Genomic DNA, 20,955 nt, shown 5'->3' on the forward strand with positions numbered 1-20,955 from the left:
CAGTGCGACCTTTTCATAACTTTTGTGTGGCTTTTTACCCTTTTTCCCCAAAACAATACAATTAATGAAAAAGTCAAACTATATTCTTTAAATAATGTTTATGAATGCACCTTATACAATGTAAATCAATAATGATAACATCACATAAGAGAAGGGATGCTATTGTTGTTGTCAGTGTTTACACCCAGTGTCAGTTATCCATCTGAAAATGAAGAAAATAAGACCCTGGTTGTTGCTGTAGTAAAATTAAAGTAAAAAAATATGTATGTTCTAATTAATGTGTGTCACATGTCGGCCCACACCGCTGTCTATGATTGGCTAATTAGGTGATACCCAGGAACGACCAATATCAATGAGGGTGGTTCACAGCCTGTATGCTTATATAAGTTTTCTAATGTTTTGATTTACGATGTTTTTTTTATATCAGTGTTATTTAGTTTTGGTTGTAAAAACATTATGTAAGAGCCATATTCTGTTTTATAGGGTATAAGGTGTAAAACTTTTAATGTATTGTATTAGGATTAGTTGGCAACCGAGCCATATTAGTGTGGTGGTGGTGGTGATGGTCACGGCAGAGCCACCAACTGAACCGGTCAGCACGGAGAACCAGGAACTCCAGGCCTGGTATATACACGCCGACGTGGGGTACAAGATAGCAGCCGAGTTGTGGGTGAAGTAAAGTAATTGGAGATATATGGACATGAAAACTTGCTCTGTGAATGTAAATAGTGTAACATATGTCATTTTTACACGAGAAGTGTCCATAAGCCCTTCCTCTTGGTCTGAAAGTCCCGTGACAACTGACAATGTTCAGTAAAAGTAACCATTGAAGTTAAAGAAAAATGTGTGTGATAGTGGAACGGCAATGTATACTTGCGCCCTCAAGGAAACCGCGTCATTTATCTTAGGAATATGTAAAAAAGATTCATTATTGTTTATTGCTGAATATGTATTTGATTGAATTAATGTTTATATATGCGAAATGAACAATGCAAATTATTAATAATACGTAGAATATTAAAACACACAAGAGGAGACAAGACAGCATTGTTTTCGCGAGTGTTTACAACACCAGTGACAAATGACGATGGTTCTACTTCTACATAAGAAACTGAAGAAATAAGACCCTGGTTGTTGCTGTAGTAAAACTAATGGAAAAAAATAATTAATATACAGCTACTCCTCGACTTACGACCTACGACCACCTGGACATTCGACCGCCCCAGTCGTACAAAAAATTTTTTAAATTACATATTTTCGAGTCCCGACGTTAGTGATTGTGCTGTGTACAGGCAAAATTTTCGTTTGTAATTCCATTTAAAATGGCTGGCAAGCTTAAAAGTGAGAGTTTTGTGGTGCTGAGAAGAAAATAAGACACCCATTTTAGATTTTCTATGTATTATCTTCGCATTTTCGACTTACGACCTGGATTTGGGTCCCTAACCCCGTCATAAGTCGAGGAGTGGCTGTATATGTATTAAGTAATGTTATTTAATGTTAATAAATGGAACAATAAAAGTAGCTAACCACTAATGGTAAAGAAAAAACGAAATAGATTGGGAACGCCATTGTATGTAAGTGCATATATGTAAAAACATCATTTCTCTACATAAGAACATGAAAGCAATGCTTATTACTGTTCATAAATGTTTTAAATAATACTTACTAATGCAAAAAAAAAATTCTACTGACCAATGGTGGTAAAGTCTAATACATAATGACAGCCAATAATGTTGTGCGAATTTTTACTCAGATGACGAAGTCATCAGGTTCAACTCTGGCTGAAGCTGAAGCTTTCCAGAAAGATGTCATCGCTGTTACTGAACCTGAAGTTGTTGTTGAAGTTGCTATGATGCTGAATTTGATGGTGTAGCTGTCGAAAGAACCTTGCACAGCTGCTTTCTTTTCTCATTATACATGTATGAGTTTTTCACATCCTTGTTAATTTAATGCTTTGTTCTGTTAATGGATCCACTTCAGTAAATATGTTCATTGTTTGCTCCATATAATATCCACAGACCTTTTACCCTTTTCATATCGTTTTAACACATCTAGTTTCTCATCTAAGCTTATACACTTTCTTTCAGCTTTTGAAACAACACTACCACCACTTGCTCATGTTGAGTAGGGATGGAAAAAATGCTGTAAGAAACCTGAGAATGTTTTTCTCCTTTTCCTGTTCAGATGCATGAAACAAAGGGCCCGCCAGCTGCGACTGTTTATACCAGTGGTGTTGGTGTCACCACTCACAAGCCCGGCAGCTTCCGTGCGCAAAGTGTGTTTTTATTTTTTTGGCATAATACATATTGGGATTGTTATTATTAATATGAAAATGTAATTTCATTTTATTTTTCATAATATTTTCGTCGTAAATACAAAGAAACTAACGGTGTAAATTGAATTGGGTCGTAAATTAACCTGGGTCTTAAACATGAATCGTAGTTAGTAGAACCCTTGTTATGGTAGGATTTCCTGTTTACAGTGATCCCTCGGTTAACGAGTGCCTCGGTTAACGAGATTTCGGTTGACAAATTACCTTCCATAAGAGTCTTAACTTCGGTTAACGAGCAATCCCTCGATTAACGAGCGCCCCTCCACATGTTTTCGCTTGCATTTGGCGGTCCACCAGCTGTAGTATTAGTCCGTCAATACAGTAATCGGTTCTAGGGCTTAAATTCCTTACTATTTTAGTAAATATCAAGAAGTTTGTACTATTCAATAACTTTAAAAGTTTTATATTAATTTTTGTTAGTCATTTTAACAATTATTTAACATAATTGAAGTATAGTTTTTTGCGCAGCAAACAGCCTGTCAACACACCATACAGGCGTCAGTCTCTGTGTCTTTTCAGTGGAAGTAACATCTTGCTTGAGACTCTCTTCAACTAAATGCTTTTTTTCTGTGTTTCCAAGCAAATTATTGGTCACTTTGAAATTTATTTTACATATTGACAATATATAATGCAGTGCAGTGTTGATTTAAAGAAAATAATCTTGAATTACACCATGAGTACTAAAATTTTATGAGTGAAATGGCACCATGGGGTAACTTCTCTTCCACCCCAATGCCTTCTCTTCTCCCTTCTCCTCCTCCACCCCCATTCTAATTCCCATTATCATCATCATCCAGGAGCCTTCTACTGTACATATACACCTCAAAGTAAGTGTACTTTACTACCTTTTTTGTTGATTTTAGGCAATTTTCGGCGAGCTGGAACCAATTACCCATAAACCCATTGAAACAATGGTTTCGGTTAACGAGTTTTTCGGTTAACGAGCAACCTTCTGGAACGAATTGTGCTCGTTAACCAAGGGATCACTGTACTAGAAAAAAGAAGTACTGGTAAGATAAAGTATATTTTATCACTACAGTCTCTCCTCCACTTACGACGGTGTTCCGTTCAGACGATTGGGTCGTAAGTCGATTGAGTCGTAAGTCGAACCGACGAAATTAATACATAGTACTGTACAGGTAATAAATGTAAAACTTTAACCTTTTTAACACACAAACTGAGCGGGATATGACGTGGATGCTGTACACAAGAGGCAGCGTGCCGGCCGAAGTTGTCATACGGTGTCGGTAGACATTACGACCAAAGTCTGGATTCGAAAATAATGTGAGCATGAAGTCTTTCCCTGATTACAAACATTTATTACACAAAACATATGCTAGGTACAAACGTACAGTTTTTTGCAACTTAAAATATGCATGAAAAAAATGCTATGAATTCGTCTACACAATGCTACAACATTCATGTTTCTATCTAGAATGGTCTTCGAGATATGATTTTTCATAATCAGGGAAAGACTTTATGCTCACCCTGTATAACGACAATGACCGTCATAAGTCCGGGTTGTCGTAAGTCGAGGAGAGACTGTATTTTAAGCAAATTAAACACCAGTTTTTACAGTGTTGCCTTCTAATAAGAGCCATGTACAGTCCCCAAAAACAGAAGTTAGATTTTCCATCACTACAATTTGAAATGCTTTGACATGATCCCCACTGCATCGCCATAAGTTGGTATGCCTGTTCATTATACAGTATCATTATACAGGGTTAGGATTGGGGGAGGGAGTAGTCCTAGATAGTACTTCAATACAACATGAAATCCAATAAGCTATAATATTGTATGTATTGTTCAAAAACGTATAAACTCATCGATGCTCAAAGGTCGAGGATGTAAACTACCAACCATTCAGAAACAGGTCGAGAAACCAAGCCTGTGATCACAACGACCCCAGGGTTAGATACTTCTGTGGCAGTGTGTACAGTAACTATAAAATACCACAATTACAAGTCTATAAAATACTGCACAGCAAAAATAAGGGTTAGGGTAGAACCACAACAGATAAACCAGAGTACAGTATCAAGTGTAACTTTTGATCCACTACTTAGGGCTATACAATTTTTGTTTAATACTGTATTTAAAAAGCATCATATCTATATTATATGAATAATATTCCACAAACAGATTCCCAGCAATTAGTTGAAAATTTGGACTTATTGCTTAATTACATGCAATCTCCTATTACAGTATTGATATTTTCACCAATAGGCTATGTTCTCAGCAAAGCCTGCCTGACAGCCATCAGGCAACAGTACACAGAAGAGTTCTCCACCAAAATACAGCATATCTTCCCCTTTGCTATCAACAAAAGGATAACACCTAACTGAAGGCAAACTTAATACTCCCTGGATGACCATGTGTGAGAAAGCAATGTACGCATCTCATTATTATTGCTTAAATTTAATGGTAATTAATGATTTACGATACGATGATTCACCTTACACTGCAATATTGGAGGACACATTACCGTCATTATTTGAGGCTTTACTGTATATATCTTATTGATTCCATACACACAGAATCAAGGCACACAGAGAATACCTTTTGGAAATGACTAAATCTGCTGCAGAAAAGTGTGAATACAAATTTAAATGTACTGTACCATGAAAAGCTTTGTGATAGGTAATACAGCAAATATGAGAAAAAAATTAGGAAAACAACATGAATCCATTATCACATAATAATGATAATGATTACTCTGCACATCTGTTAAACCTGCTTTCACATTACATTACAAGCAAATCAAACACATTATGGAGCACATTACTGTACTGAGATTATATAGTACATACTTCAGGAATCATCACATCCCAGGATCATTACACAGGTCGACCACTGATTTTCCATCACCCTTGGGGCCAGAGCCATGCTGGACCATCACAGGTTTATATGTACACTATACCCTCATTATCTCAAGAGGCTCTGGATCACTCAATTTAGCAAAAACAAATCTGAATTAAACAAGTTGGAATATTTTAACGTTACAGTATTTGACAATTTCCGAATTTTTGTTTGATTATTTGTTCATTTTTTGTTCAGTTCTTGCGCCTTGCCTAGGCTGCCATATAAAATATTATATTTATAATTACTGTGCAAACAAAAATAATTTTCAAATGTTCAATTAAAGACAAGAGTTGTTTCGCGGTTTTGTCCAAAGATTAAATACAGTGATCCCTCGGTTAACGAGCACCTCGGTTAACAAATTAACTTCTATAAGATTCTTCACTTCGGTTAACGAGCATTGCCTTGATTAACGAATTCCTTACGAGCGCCCCTCAACATGTTTTCGCTTGCTCACTAGCTGTCGTATTAGTCCGCCAATACAGTAATTGGTTCTAGGGCTTAAATTCCTTACCATTTTAGTAAATATCAAGAAGGTTGTACTATTCAATTATTTTAAAAGTTTTATATTAATGTTTTTAGTCATTTTAACAATTATTGAACATAATTGAAGTACAGGAAACTATTTTTATGCGCGCCAAACAGCCACTCAACACACCAAGCTTGGCGTCAGTTTGTATACAGGTTCAGAGGAAGGAACATCTTGTTTGAGACTCTTCAACATAAATGCCTTTTTTCTGTTTCCAGTCAAATTATTGGTCATTTTGAAATATATTTTACATATTGATAATATATAGCACAGTGCAGTGTTGATTTAAAGAAAATAATTTTGAATTACACCAAGTGAACTAAAATTTTATGGGTGAAATGTCGGCATGGGGTGACTTCTCTTCCACCCCAATGCCTTTTCTTCTCCTCCACCCCCATTCTAATTCCCATCATCATCATCATCATCAACAACCAGGAGCCTTCTACATGCACGCCTCAAAGTAAGTGTACAGTACTTTGCTACATTTATTTTTCGTTTGTATGTAATTGTCGGTGAGCTGGAACCAATTACCCAAAAACCCATTGAAACAATGGTTTCGGTTAACAAATTTTTCGGTTAACGAGCAACCGTCTGGAATGAATTATGCTCGTTAACTGAGGGACCACTGTATACCAACTCGTAAAACATTATGAGAGCCCCCTACCACAAGGCAAAACGCACCATAAGTTTAGCCCTTCGGCATATGTTTTCACCAAATTTCACGACACGACTTTTGTCGTTCATTGTACATACAATACAGTAAGTCCTCGTATAATGTCGTCCCACTTAAAGTTGTTTCAGTACTACGCCGCTGAACTTTAGATACCAAAAGTTCGTTTAACGTCCTGGTGATCCAATACTACGTCGTTTTGCGTCGTCACGGACTACTTTCTACGGCGCATTGTCTGCTCTTGTCTGCCCTCACTCGCGGAACGTCACAGTGTCCCCAAGCGACGCCAAGCCAGTCTCTGTTATGACTTCACATCATTCATGCATGCTTAAGTGTTTTTGCTCTTAAACTGTACTCTAACCATTCGAAATGGCTTCCAAGCGCCCATCGAGTTCTACTGATGCTAGTGTAGTGAAGAGGCAATGTAAGACCATTGTCCTTGCTACAAAAATGGATGTATTAACCCAATTTGAAAAAGGGGAACGTGCTGTGGACATAGCCGCTGTGCTTGGTCTAACCCCCACAACGGTGCGTACTATCTGGACCAACGATGACAAGATTAAGGTTAGTGCTGGAAGTGGTTCTTCTCTGAGTGCTGTTAAGACGACTTGTACTAGAAGCACTGTGATAGAGAAGGTGGAAAAGATGCTGGCAATATGGATGGAGGACCAGAATCAACGTAATACCCTTGTGAGCCTTATGGTTATCCGGCATAAGGCCAGATCCCGGTTTGACGACTTAAAGGCAGAAGAGGGTGAAGGATCGAAGGAAGAGATCTTTACGGCCAGCCGAGGATGGTTTCAACGATTTAAGTGTCGTTATAACTTCCACAATATTAAGATGACTGGTGAAGCTGCCAGTTCTGATACAGTTGCTGCCAAGACATTCCCGCCAGAATTCAAATGGATTATCCAGCAAGGAGGCTACTCACCGAAACAAGTCTTCAATGTGGATGAGACTGGTCTCTTTTGGAAGAGGATGCCTGAGAGGACCTATATCTCCAAGGAGGAGAAAAAGAGCGGGAGGCTTTAAAGCAGCAAAAGACCGCTTGACGTTGCTGCTTAGAGCGAACTCTGCCAGTGACTTCAAGCTGAAGCCTATGCTGATTTTTCGCGCTGCCAACCTATGGGCTCTGAAAGGTTACTCTAAGGATCACCTTCCTGTCATTTACAAGGCAAACAAAAAGGCATGGATAACCATTGCCATATTTAGCCAGTGGTTAAACGTGTACGCCATCCCTGCACTGAAGGAATAATGTGCCAAGGAGAACCTTAACTTCAAAATTCTTCTGATCGTTGACAATGCTCCAGCTCATCCTCCCAATCTCGACGACTTGCATGACAGTGTAAAAGTTATATTCCTGCCTCCCAACACGACAGCACTGATGCAGCCTATGGACCAAGGCGTCATCGCCACATTCAAGGCATATTATTTACACCGTACCATAACCCATCTGCTCTAGGCTACAGACAGAGAAAAGAAACCAATGATCCGAGAATATTAGCGCGGCTTCAACATTCTTCATGAGATCGACAACATTGGCAAGGCATGGGAAGAGGCTTCAGAAAGTTGCCTGAATGGTGTGTGGCTCACCAACGAAGATCTGCAACAATTAACAGAACACAGTCCTGTTGAAGATGAAGACGACGAAGAAGAACCTCAACGAACACTAACTTCAAAGAGGATGGCAGAATCATTCAACATGTTCCAGCAAGCAATGCAAATGCTTGTAGATGACGACCCAAACAGAGAACGTAGCTCAAAGGTTCAACGCAGCATTGATGAGGCGAGGGGTGAGGTGATGAGGTGAGGGGCGAGGTGACATCAAAAGACACTTACACAACAAACACATTAATTGCTCTACTAAACCCTTTTCTTATTATTAATTTATCATTTATATTTTAAAATTAATTGATACATGATGGCTCGAGTTGGTTACTTTTGCACTTAGATAACTGATCAGTGAATAAACAAGGCATATGGAGACCCATAAACAAGGCATATGGAGACCCATAAAAGAGGCATATGGAGACCCATAAACAAGGCATATGGAGACCCATAAACAAGGCATATGGAGACCCATAAACAAGGCACATGGAGACCCATAAACAAGGCATATGGAGTCTCATAAACAAGGCATATGGAGACCCATAAACAAGGCATATGGAGACCCATAAACAAGGCTTATGGAGACCCATAAACAAGGCATATGGAGACCCATAAACAAGGCATATGGAGACCCATAAACAAGGCATATGGAGACCCATAAACAAGGCATATGGAGACCATAAACAAGGCATATGGAGACCATAAACAAGGCATATGGAGACCCATAAACAAGGCATATGGAGACCCATAAACAAGGCATATGGAGACCCATAAACAAGGCACATGGAGACCCATAAACAAGGCATATGGAGTCTCATAAACAAGGCATATGGAGACCCATAAACAAGGCATATGGAGACCCATAAACAAGGCATATGGAGACCCATAAACAAGGCATATGGAGACCCATAAACAAGGCATATGGAGACCCATTATACTCTAGAATAATATTCATTAAGTTCTGATAAGTACTTGTATGCAATAATATTATTCACTAAGTGCTCAAGACAGATCCTGTGGTGAGCACCAACCCTCTTAAGCAGTGATAACAACAGTGCCTGTGAGATGATCAGTGGTGGCAACATTATTTTTGTTTTATGGTATTAGCCCACCAGAGCACAGGTCTATGACTCACATCAGGGCCTGGGGGCGAAAATATTATAATTATAATTATAATTATAATAATAATAATAATAATAATAATAATAATAATAATAATAATAATAATAATTACAAATTAATAACAAATAATAAATATAAATATAATATACTAATATTAATGATGATAATGATAATAATAATAATAATAATAATAATAATAATAATAATAATAATAATAATAATAATAAAAAAGGACCACAAATAAATACACATAAAAAAAAAGATCAATAGTGAGAAACGATATACAGGTTGTACCTCTCTAGTCCGGCAACCTCGGGACCTGACCGGTGCCGGACCATGGAAATTCACCCTTTTCCTGGTTCGATAGTGACTTGTGCTTATGCCTGGAAGCACTAGCACCACTTTCTCTGCGTCATGGTCTCTTTGAAGACATATTGAAGGGTTAAATGTCGTATAGTAGCTTCTCAAATTTCGCGCGTTTTTAATTCTTAACGTATTTTATTGGAACACACAAAAAAGTAAATAAATAAAAATTTTGACGGCAGAAACTTGAATTTCGACGGGTTTGAACGGCCCGCCAACGTGCAGACGACGTGCATAATCGTGTAAACAGGGTCATTTCTCTTATGTACAAAAGATTCATTATTGTTTATTACTGAATGTCTTTTTTATTGAATTAATGTTTATATGTGCAAAATGAGCAATACAATTCATTAATAATACGTAGAATATTAAAACACACGAGGAAATGACACAGCATTGTTTTCGTTGATTACAAAACCAGTGACTGACTGGTTCTACATATAAAACTGAAGAAATTAAGACCTTGGTTGTAGCAGTAGTAAAATTAATATGGTTGTTTTAAGTAATGTTATTTAATGTTAATAAATGGAACAATAGAAGTAGCTAACGATAATGGTAAAGAAAAAGAGAGATCGCATATGTAAGTGTGCATGCGCACACGTGAAAACATATCGTCATTACTTTACATAAGAATATGAAAGCAACACTTATTTACTGTTCATATATATTTTAATTAATGTTTCTGAATTTGTTTTTATTGAACTAATGTACGTGTGTGCAAAATTAACAATACAATTTATTAATAATACGTGGAATATTAGAGGAGACGAGACGGCTGCCGGCATTGTTTATGTTAAAGCTTACGAAACCAGTGACTGATTGGTTCTACATATAAAACTGAAGAAAATAAGACCCTGAGTTTAGCTGTAGTAAAATTAATGTAAAGAATGAATATGGTTGCTTGAAGTACCTGTAATGTTATTTAATGTTAATAAATGGAACAATATAAGTAGCTAACCATTAATGGTAAAAAAAAAAGTGAGACTGCTCGTATGTAAGTGCGCACATGTGAAAATATATCGTCATTACTCTACATAAGAATATGAAAGCAACACTTATTTACTGCTCATATATATTGAAGGGTTAAATGTTGTACTCTGTATAGACAAGCAGAGAGAGAGAGAGCAGCCGAACTGCCGGATGTAAACAAACCTTAATTTCCCGCGGCTTTTTTTTTTTTAAGGGGATTAGCCCACCCGGGCATAGGTCACTGACCCACATTGGGGCCTGAGGGGCAAAAATTTAATACTCCTGTAATAATAATAATAATTCAGATAAAAAAAAAAAAAAAAAAAAAGCTGCCTATCTACCTATTGGACAAACTAGAATCGTTCCGGACCACGGGAGTTTCCGCACCACAGAATGCCGGACTAGAGAGGTACAACCTGTACCTGTATGTATGCTGTGTTGTCAAAATAAAGGCGACCACACACTATCAAATATGTTTGTCAAACATGATGATTGATCATACATCGCCACACACTTTACAACCACAATGATCAAACTTCAGTTGGCGTCTGGTACTCGCCGCCTCAACACTGGGTGACAACATGAGTAAGGAGGCAGCCTGTATTACTATTATACTTGCTCTTGAAACAGAGACTTTAAAGAAAAACGAAAAAGAAAATTATGGCTGAAGGAATGGCACAGAAAAAGACCAAAGTTCTCTCCTGATGCCCTATTAAAGGAACTAGTGGTATCATCTCAAGATTATAAGAGCTTTCTATAATTCCTTCCTGTAGCTGGTGTTGAAGGAATTAATCCTCTTAGTCACAGTTGCCTTGGTCGCAGTAGGGATGATTTATTTCATCTTTTCTGCTAATTTTCCATAACATTCTTGTTTAACATTACCTGGCGCTGGACGGGGCTCTTTTAGCCCCTCTCTCAGCCTATTCCTTGGTACATATTTAGCTATATACACACAGACTTCCTTAATTCTCCTACAAAACTTATGAAAATATGAAAAACAACCTAATTACTTAGTGATTATTGTCTTTTCCGTCCAATGAATTCTCTTTTATTGGATTTATGGTAAAAAAAAAAAAAATGAACATGAAACAATATAAAACTCGGACGAACAGTTGTGAGAAAGACGGTGCTGCCAACACACTCTGCCAGACGTGTGATTAACGCTCACGGCTCTAAAGTCCTATACCCTAACCTGGCCCATAAGCCACGCCCCTCGTCCATAGCTACAAATAACCGATTGGTTCCCTTGAGCGTCTTACCTCCCCCTAGACTGCGCGTGTACAAGCTCGTATTTTTATCGAACTTTTATGATAAATATTAAAAATTTTCTAACACCCTCTCTGAAGTGCTTATGCCTTGAAATCATTTGCATTTTGATAGTTCAGATAATTAACATTATTTTAGATAATAGCAGGTCTGCTTAACAATTGTGAACACATTTAGTTCGAATTTTCTATGAACCAATCACCTATTAGTATAGAAAAGGGGCGTGGCTTATGGGCCAGATTAGTGTGGAAATACTTATAGCTATTGTAAATTTTTTTCACCATAGTAAATTTTCCTATTGTACATATACACGTGTGGTATTTCAATATCCCTATATGCAAAATCATGGCCGACTGCGAGTTGTTTCTGTCAGTCTTTTAAAATACGTTGGTATTTCAAGATGAAAGATTCATAACCCTTCCTCCACTAATAGTTCCATTTCATAATTTTGGCACAAACGTTCTGCACTAAAAGCCATATAATCTCTCAAAACTGCCACAATAATCACATTTTTCCATACTGTACTCTGATATTTAAAAAAAAACATTAAAATTTTTCCCTTCAATTTACCCTGTTCACTTTCTGAATTTCTTAATATATTTTATTTTACATATTTAAGCATATGTACACTCTCCCAAAAAGTATTGGCCCCTTTCCTCATTGATACAATGTGTCACAATGGATGAATATTTCTGATAACTAAATGTGATCCCTGCATTATGTTGGTAGACCTGCCTTCCTAGTGTCTGTGAGTTGCCAGTTATTATTTCTGACATTTGAAGTAATTATGGTGAATCACTGTACTCCATCTTTAATAGAATAATATACAGCCGTAATGATATTAATGCATCGAATAATATATCAACGACGGTCATATAATGGGTGTTTTCTGCTGGAAATCCATGGCCAACACTAGTACCCGAGACTCATTGGAAGACACGGCTTGAACAGACAGACATGGAGAGATGTCACTTTCTGAATAACAGCATAGCTATAAATCAATGATTGTTATCATTATGTTTACCTCATTGTAACTGTAATAGGTATAATAGTAATATAGTGCTAATGACTATCAAATAATAACACTAGGTTAGGTGAGGCAATGACAATGCATTCTAGGAAATGAAAACAATATTCAGAGATGTTTTTTACTTTTTAATTTTATTATTAGAGTTTTTACCTATCAATGTTTAGTATATCCACCCTCTCATGTTGCCTGTGATGTCTCCATAGTGACTGTCAATTCCAAGGGAGGACTTGACCACATCACCTCATAGTGTGTATCAGATAATGTTCCGTTGCCAGCACCAATCATGAGATGATACGTTATATTACCTCATTAACTGAAGTTGAAATAATATCGAAATACAGTGAACCATAATGTTAATATAACTGGATATGGCAAATGAATATAATATCGGATTATAGCGTTTCATATTTCATTTGAAGCGATTCCACTTTAACCTCGGTTCATGAAAACATAGTAACGTTATATTCCTATTTGGCAACCCATCCCGAGGCTGAAATAGTATCTAAGGTGCATAAATCAGAGGGGTTACCCGTGACGTTATTAGTTTTTCATTATGGTACCACAAATCATTCTATTTCATTACGTTATGTAGAGAAAAGGTGGTATACTGCAGGTATCACGGTGACAGCAGGTGCACGAAGAAAGAACGAAAGGTGCAACTCCTCACAATCAGAAATACCAATCGAACCGAGACTGTTGTGCGCGTGTTACTGCGTTCATTTCCAAATACATCAGGCCGGGAGGGGGCAATACTCTTTTGGGAGAGCGTACATAGTCCAATAACCAAGTACCGGTAATAGATTTTCACTCATAGTTATGCTGCCAATGGAAATTCTATTTACTCTTAACAAGGAAACAAGGACAATATGGTAGGCCTGCTAACTATAGTTGTATGACTTGGCATCGTATATATAATGTGAGAGCCAGGCAACAGTAACTGTTCACATAACTATTGTTGTAAATTCTTCAGGATGTAAAGAAACAAACATATGTCACTGACTAATGAAAGAGGAAGTAAAGAAACAAATAAGTTTACTGTACAATATTTGGCCAATACTGTTTGCCCAAGCCTAGAACTCACTGCTCTACAGTAGCTAAACACTTTCTTTATAAAACATTTATAGGTAAACATAATATACACTAAATGATCTTATAATTTTCTTGATAATCCTGAAAATTTTCCTTGTACTGTCTGTGTCACTCTTATTTACTTACATCAAATCAAATAGCTATAAGATTACAAGTCGACAATCCCAATTTTGATTTGTATAAATTTATACAGTTAGCATATTACTTATACATAAGTCCTATATATAAGTATCGTAGCAAACTCGTTAGAATGTATTGAAGAATATGTAAATTATTTATGACACAGGAAGAAATATAAAATAAAAAAATGCGGTACGATAACCTGGCCATAACGGTCTCCTCAGCCTACAGTCGCCCCTAACACACTGCATTACAAACTATAGATTATGTACAGATGCGCGAGATCTACACCAGATACATGTTTGTATTATGTACATTATACAGTATATCTATACATAAGTATCGTAACAAACTCATTAGAATGTACGGAAAAAAATTATGCAAAATATTTAAGAGACAGGAAGAAGGACTGGAGAATTAATAAAACAAATAAACTGTGCTGTATGACATTGTGGCCATAATGGTCACCAGAACTTAACACTCACTCCTTTACGTACTGTAATAGATACTGATGCCAGACACCTGCACCAGGTAGGGTTAAGAGATCTATTGTTGTAAGCTTCACTTCTTATTTGCCACAATGATGGAGACTGCTTATAAAGTTCAATAAACTCTCTCCAAAACTCACGGGAGTCCAGTGCGCTCGCCAAGGCTACTGCTACTCGATTGAGCATGTTTGAACATACATTGCCACATACCATCCAACATGCTTGACAAACGTCATGTTGGACGAGAAAATATCAAACTTGTTTAATCTTCTTCAAACATGTTGGTTTGCCCACACTCAAATTTGTATGATCAAACACCATGTTTGACAAACATATTTGATAGTGTGTGGGCACCTTAAGAGAAACAATTGAGACCCTGCAATTGTGTGTAAATGAGGCAGAAAGTCAGATCATCAACCTGGGACTTGGTCACATATGGCAGCAGGGTCTACCATTAGACAACACATTCTGTTTCCAATATCTTCCCAGACGGTAGTACCTCCCTCTTTGGTAGCTGCCAACTACCTACTGATCAGCTGTTACTGTTCTGTAAACAAGAGACGGAGAATATACTATGGCGCAATAGCTCATCTGGGACTGAATTGGGGAGAAAATTAATTATTTTTTGATAATGTTCTATTAACCCGACACCTAATGAACCTAAATAACATGGGAATAATGGTGAATTGCATAGCGTCGTCCTCCCTCTCTCCTCCTCACCCCGGTTACACACCAAACGTAGTTTTGTACAGTATCTTAATATAATTCATAATTTATTCCCATAATTCATTCCTCTTAATCTATTTCACAATTTATTCCTGTAATGATAATTGACTTTTCAGAACTGCTCAGTTAATTCAGATTCTTTTTTATAATCAAATTGTTTAATTCATTAAAAAAACAAAAAACATACAAATTAAGTCATAATCCCAATTAACAAAGGTACAGTGTATATCAGTGTTGAAACTGTGTGAACTGTAGATACAGTGTTGGGAGCTCAACTGTGTTGGATATTAAAAAGAGCAAAAGGAAAAATTGCTGAAGTATTATGGAGACAGTGACACTTAGAAAGGAATGACAATATGTATACATGTGAAACAGGAAGGAGTAAGGATGCCTGATGCAGTGGTTTCGTCAGCGTAGGAACAATGGTGTTAAACTTTCAGGTGAAATTGTTATTCAGTAGGTGAAAAAGTTCCACGAGGAACTTAGTTTGCAGCAGGAGTGCAAATATTTATTTTGATTGATTAATTACCAAAATACAGAACAGTATATGGTCAGGTACAGGTTTAAAGGTATGTCTGTGATTCATGCTTTAATTTGACAACAAGGCTCTGGTCCCAAACTTGCTGTTAAATCACAACACAACCTGTACTGAAATTGTGCAGATGCCTCAACTTGTTTCTCGTCATCAAATAGAATGGATTCAATTTCTTCACTACTGTACGAGTCATAGGGTTTATGAAGGATAACTGATAAAGCACTGCACGAGTTCTGTGTACGTCCTGTTTATTTGATGTGTGAACACCTGAGAAATGTTCCCGATGTAGCAATATTTGCTCGAGTCAGAGCGTTTATCCAGCCACTGCCATCGTGGAAATCTCCGAGAGTTCTCCAGGCAGTCACCTCAATGTGCAAGCCACCAAAAAGAAAAACGAACTTGTGTTCTCTGTATGTATAAATCAAAGATTGGAAAAGACATAAAATTGCACCTGAAGATTTCTAAACCTTTTATTGGAATAAATAAAAGGATATGTCATTCATGTTTATATGTGACAGAGCTAGACCCCGACTTACGAGTGCTTCGACTTAACGACCGTCGGGACTTACGACCGCCGCAGTTGTGACTTCTTTTTTTTGTTTTCAAATGACACGCATTTTCTATACCGAAACGTTTCCAGTTAATGTATTCTCCATGTATAATTAGAAAATTATGGGGGCCCCATGTGCATTCGGCTGACTACATTAAAGGTAAGTGCTCAGTCACACTGTATCCATTCCTCATTATTTATTACTTTTACTGTACTGTATTTCATTGCAGAATTTTTATTTAATTTTTTTTTTTTTTTTTTTATCTGTCAGACTTACGACCATTCGGACTTACGACCTGGATTTGGGTCCCTAACCCCGTCGTAAGTCGGGGTCTAGCTGTATCACCAAAGATATGGAACTATTTAAGTTTTCAATTTATGAGATGGCCGTCTTTGATTTTTCCCATACACTGTACAGGCTTCTGGTGAAATATTCAGCTTGGCACAGTACTGTACAGTATATCTGAAATCCTTTAGTTCATATTCAACAATATTTGTGCCAATTGTGGTGCTTTTACCACAAAACCCATAAATGTTTCACAAGTCTGCCCCACTAATAGAACAACATAAATTACAGGTATTAATCATTCTTTTATATTAAAATACACAACCATGCAGTCTGTTTAGGTCAAACTTGATGCAAACTTGCTGACAGTGCTAAGCCATAAATAGTATATTATTCCTACCTTGTACACCTAGGGTCTACTTTCTCATTGTAAACATTGGGTGTACATAATAGTAGTAATTGTGCCTTACTATCTGACAACTTTAGATCTTTTTTCAAAATAATAGCATCAGTGAATGCTCTAAATACAGTACAAAAAACAAGTTGTAAAATAACAACTTTCTATCCTGCGTTATACCTTCACTTGATTTAAAAAACTGCTTATGGGTCACATTTGACCTCCAACAGACTAGGAGGGGGTAAAATCCATTAATACATTCTTATCTGCAAGTTTGTTTAAGGTAATAATTTAGAACTGGGAGTCATAAGAATTTTGTTTATCAGATATAATTTGCTTCAATGTACTGTATATAACTGTAGTTAATGAATCCAGTGTCAGGTCTGTGAAAAAATTGCTATGAACTTACTCAAGAGATAAAAAGTTTGCTGTGGTCCTCATAAGTTTGGCACTTCCCTAAACCAAGCTGTCTGATATTAGAAAGACTGAACCACAGAGCCATTTCTTAAGTAGCTATTTATACAAAGTAGTTTTTTCACAGTTCCACCAATAGATCTACAAACCACTGTATAAGTACATTTAAGTAACACGTTCGGGGAATAAACTCCCAAAACTGCTAGTTTAGTCATATTACCTCTAGAAATTCCTTATACAGGTACTGTATCTGCCGTTCTTAAGAGATTGTTTATTTAGCAATATTTCGGTTTGGCAATTTAAAATTGTTAACACCCTTTGTTGTTTAACGATCTGCAATTTTCGGTTTTGTGATCTTTAAGTGACGGGAAAAATTTGGGAGGGAAGTCGGAAAAACTGGGGATTCTGTGTTTTAAATGAGTATCATTACAATACTGTAATGTGGCACAGAAATAAAGAAAATACTGTACAGTACTGTATCCTGTACAGTACAGTATTTTATAGTTTTACTGTATACAGTATAGTACTGTAAAATAAAATTATAATATGCAGAGCATGGGTGTGTATGTGTGGGAAATGAAGGATTGTATTGAGGCAGTGTTTGTGGCCAGCTGCACTCCCCATGTGACGTCATGGCATACAGGCAGCAGAATCACACGACTCACAGGACACGAGACAGAGAACAGCCGAGAGATCCCATACGCCGCACCTCGCTCCTCCGCTCTGTTGGCTAACTGACGACCACGTAAGAACTGTTTATTCCCTTGATGTTTTTGACCTTATGATGATTTTGTTCACATTCTGGATGAACGACTGTGTGCATGTAAAAGAATACTAAAAGAAAATTAAGAAAATTACATAGTATATCTACCCGAAATTAAGAGTTGAACAATAACATCACTCACAGCTCAGCCTCACCCGCTCCGAAGGCTACTGGGTGGAGAGTCGGCTACCCAATTACTGTAGGTGCCATCCCGTAGATAATATACCTCATTATCCCTTGTTTAGGATATTACTTCTTGTTTCTGTTCATTGAGCAATCTGTTTTTCAGGAATGCATCCTGACTGCTAAATGAGATACCTGTTTGAGGACTACTGGTACCTTATTACACAAAAAACTTGCTGTAAGAAAAGTAACTCAATTTATAAAGCACTTGTATTGTGGTACAGGTATCCCTCTCTATACGACTGGGTTAGGTTCATAAAAAAACAATCATTAAGTGAATTTTCTTATAATTTTTTTCTTTACATTATTTATGTAGGATTATGCATGCATGTAACAGTAAAAAAAAAAAAAAAAAAAGTGATGAAAGTTAAGTTTGTCTACCCAAAATTACAAGTTGAAAATTTATAATAACATAACATAACATAACACACCTCAGCCTGGTAGGGAAGGGGCTAGTAGGGATGTGACTGCCCAAGCTGGCTCCCAGGGATGTGCGATTTAAATTTTTGGCAGAACCCAATTTTGTAAAAGAAGGGGAAGCTTTTAACACGAAAAAGAGGTTTACTGTAATTTAGAAAATTTGTATAAGCGAATTTTTTTATCTTAAACGTTCGTATAGGAGGAATACCTGTAATAAAAAAGGTACGGTATATTTTTTTCTTTACTTTATTCTCTTCGCCACTGATCTGCTCATTAGCTGCTTGGGCGGTCGGTCACGTCTCTGTTATGCACTGTTGGCAAGTGCTGCACTGGCTCTTGAATGTATGTGAACCTGCTCCAGTGTTGGTCAAGTCTGGTCTTGAAAGAGCTCACACTTGGTGCCGTCACAGCACTCTCCAGCAGGCTGTTCCAAGTCCTTGAGTTTTTCACTGGAAGTATATTTTCCTCTGTATCTTCAGCATTTGGAATCTCCCAATATGTACAATAATTTTCCTCTAAATCACTGCATAAGAGCATTCAGTGCTTCAGTGACTTTATAAATAACTGAATTATATCTGTTTTAGCAAGCTGAAAGCAATGAACCCTCTACCTCACTCAATGGTTTCTTACTGTTAAAGCCAGATAATGTTCAATTATTATATATATATCAACGACAACATAAAGTAACACAAGGAAAACCAACTTAACACATGAGGTTCCAGATTTGCAAATTACAAATAAAAATATTCTTCTAAAGATAAAACTGTGGTTGGTAAGATTTAATGATAATAGTGCACCTACATTATCTATTTTTGATTAGTTTCCTATTGAAGATAACTTCGTTCTTTCCTCAAGGAAACTGTAAATCAAGTGCAAGAATTATAATTTTTAAATTTTTGTTCTTATAATGGTTTTCTTCATAAAAATAATCTTCGCCCATCCACCATGGCTACCAAACCCTATTTTTCACATATGATCTGTTGTCATTTGAAGGCAAACACTTCCAATAATGTTTCCATAGCTTTGAACAATTTCAGCAAATGCCACGTCGTTTCATTTACCGGACATAATGAACCAACCGAACCCACCAATATGACTCTAATTTTAAGGTAAACAAAGTAAGGGCATGCCATATCTTGCTTATTATTCAATTTTTAAGTAAAAACCTTCAGTTGCATAATGGTTGAAAATGCAACAATACCACTAGATATTACATCATTGTTAGATTTGTTCATGTTATCTCAGATTAATGATACAATATAGCAGTTGCTGAAAGTGTTTGTATGACAACAATACATTAACCACAAAATTGGCATCAGATGGACATATTTTAACTTCAAAAGAAAAATAGCAAAATAAAAAGTATTTTATTTTTTATTCATGCACTTGATTCACTGTTTTCTCAAAGGAAGAAAAGTTTTCATCAGTGGAACACTATAAGATAATAACATGACACAATATTGTACAATAAATTATATGCACAAGGATGGTTAATTATTTCAGTCACATTGCAAAATACAGATGATTAAATATTGATCTGGTCTAAAATGATTGGGTAAAGATTCACATTTTACAGCACTGTACTGTACTGTACATAACCAATCTATAAAAACATTTACCCAAGATAAGAAATAAAGTACATTTTCATAAAAAAAAATTCTGATAACTAATACCAACTCCTTAAACATCATGAAGCAACAGCCTCAAGACAATGGTCCTGTAGGTTAGTAACAAAAGGTTCTTGTGAAGCTCCTGCAATTCAACACAGATCAGATAAGGGATGGCCAGGTAAGGTACTGTACAATTAATTTAGCTGTGGAAGGTTTAACAAGCTATAATCTCAAATTATATAACAAAACAAATGGTAAGACATAATTCCTAATCACTATATCGTGTTACCCATTTTAACAAGGTGTGTGTGTGGGCTTCTGTAAATGTCTCTACACAATACAGGTGTGCAGGAGCTGGATTAAACTTCTACCACTCCGTCACTCATCCAAAGTATTGCCTAAATAACATTGATATAGGGCTACAAGCAATGCTATATATATATCTGCTTACTGTAGTGTACATCCAGCAAATATTACCACTATGACAGGCGGTGGGAGACCGTTCTTAGACAAACAAGAACAGAGCCACACACTACCTGTCAGCCAGCCCCTCACACCTAGCACCTTACAACTGTCAATCACACGTCATAACACTTCCCCACTATCAGTCATTCTCATTACTAGCTCAT

At 36.7% G+C, this 20,955-nt stretch overlaps 1 protein-coding gene across 9 annotated transcripts in view; it reads right to left on the reverse strand.

Annotated features, from left to right (window-relative positions):
* Nucleotides 1–20,955, reverse strand: part of LOC121853405 (gastrula zinc finger protein XlCGF57.1-like) — a 44,714-nt gene that overhangs the window by 23,443 nt on the left and 316 nt on the right. The window contains exons 2-3 of one of the 9 annotated variants that reach the window (XM_042347486.1): nucleotides 18,016–18,163; nucleotides 14,452–14,989 (exon numbers count right to left, since the gene is read on the reverse strand). The exons of 6 other annotated variants lie outside the window; for them this stretch is intronic. The gene's annotated coding sequence lies outside the window, so the exon portion shown is untranslated. Of the gene's footprint in view, nucleotides 1–14,451; nucleotides 14,990–18,015; nucleotides 18,164–18,961; nucleotides 19,010–20,955 lie in introns of those variants that run through there. 2 more of the 9 variants (XM_042347487.1, XM_042347485.1) reach the window with 2 other exon arrangements.

Source organism: Homarus americanus, unplaced genomic scaffold (assembly GCF_018991925.1).
Source record: "Homarus americanus isolate GMGI-L3 unplaced genomic scaffold, GMGI_Hamer_2.0 scaffold4896, whole genome shotgun sequence".
In the NCBI taxonomy this organism is placed as follows: domain Eukaryota; kingdom Metazoa; phylum Arthropoda; class Malacostraca; order Decapoda; family Nephropidae; genus Homarus; species Homarus americanus.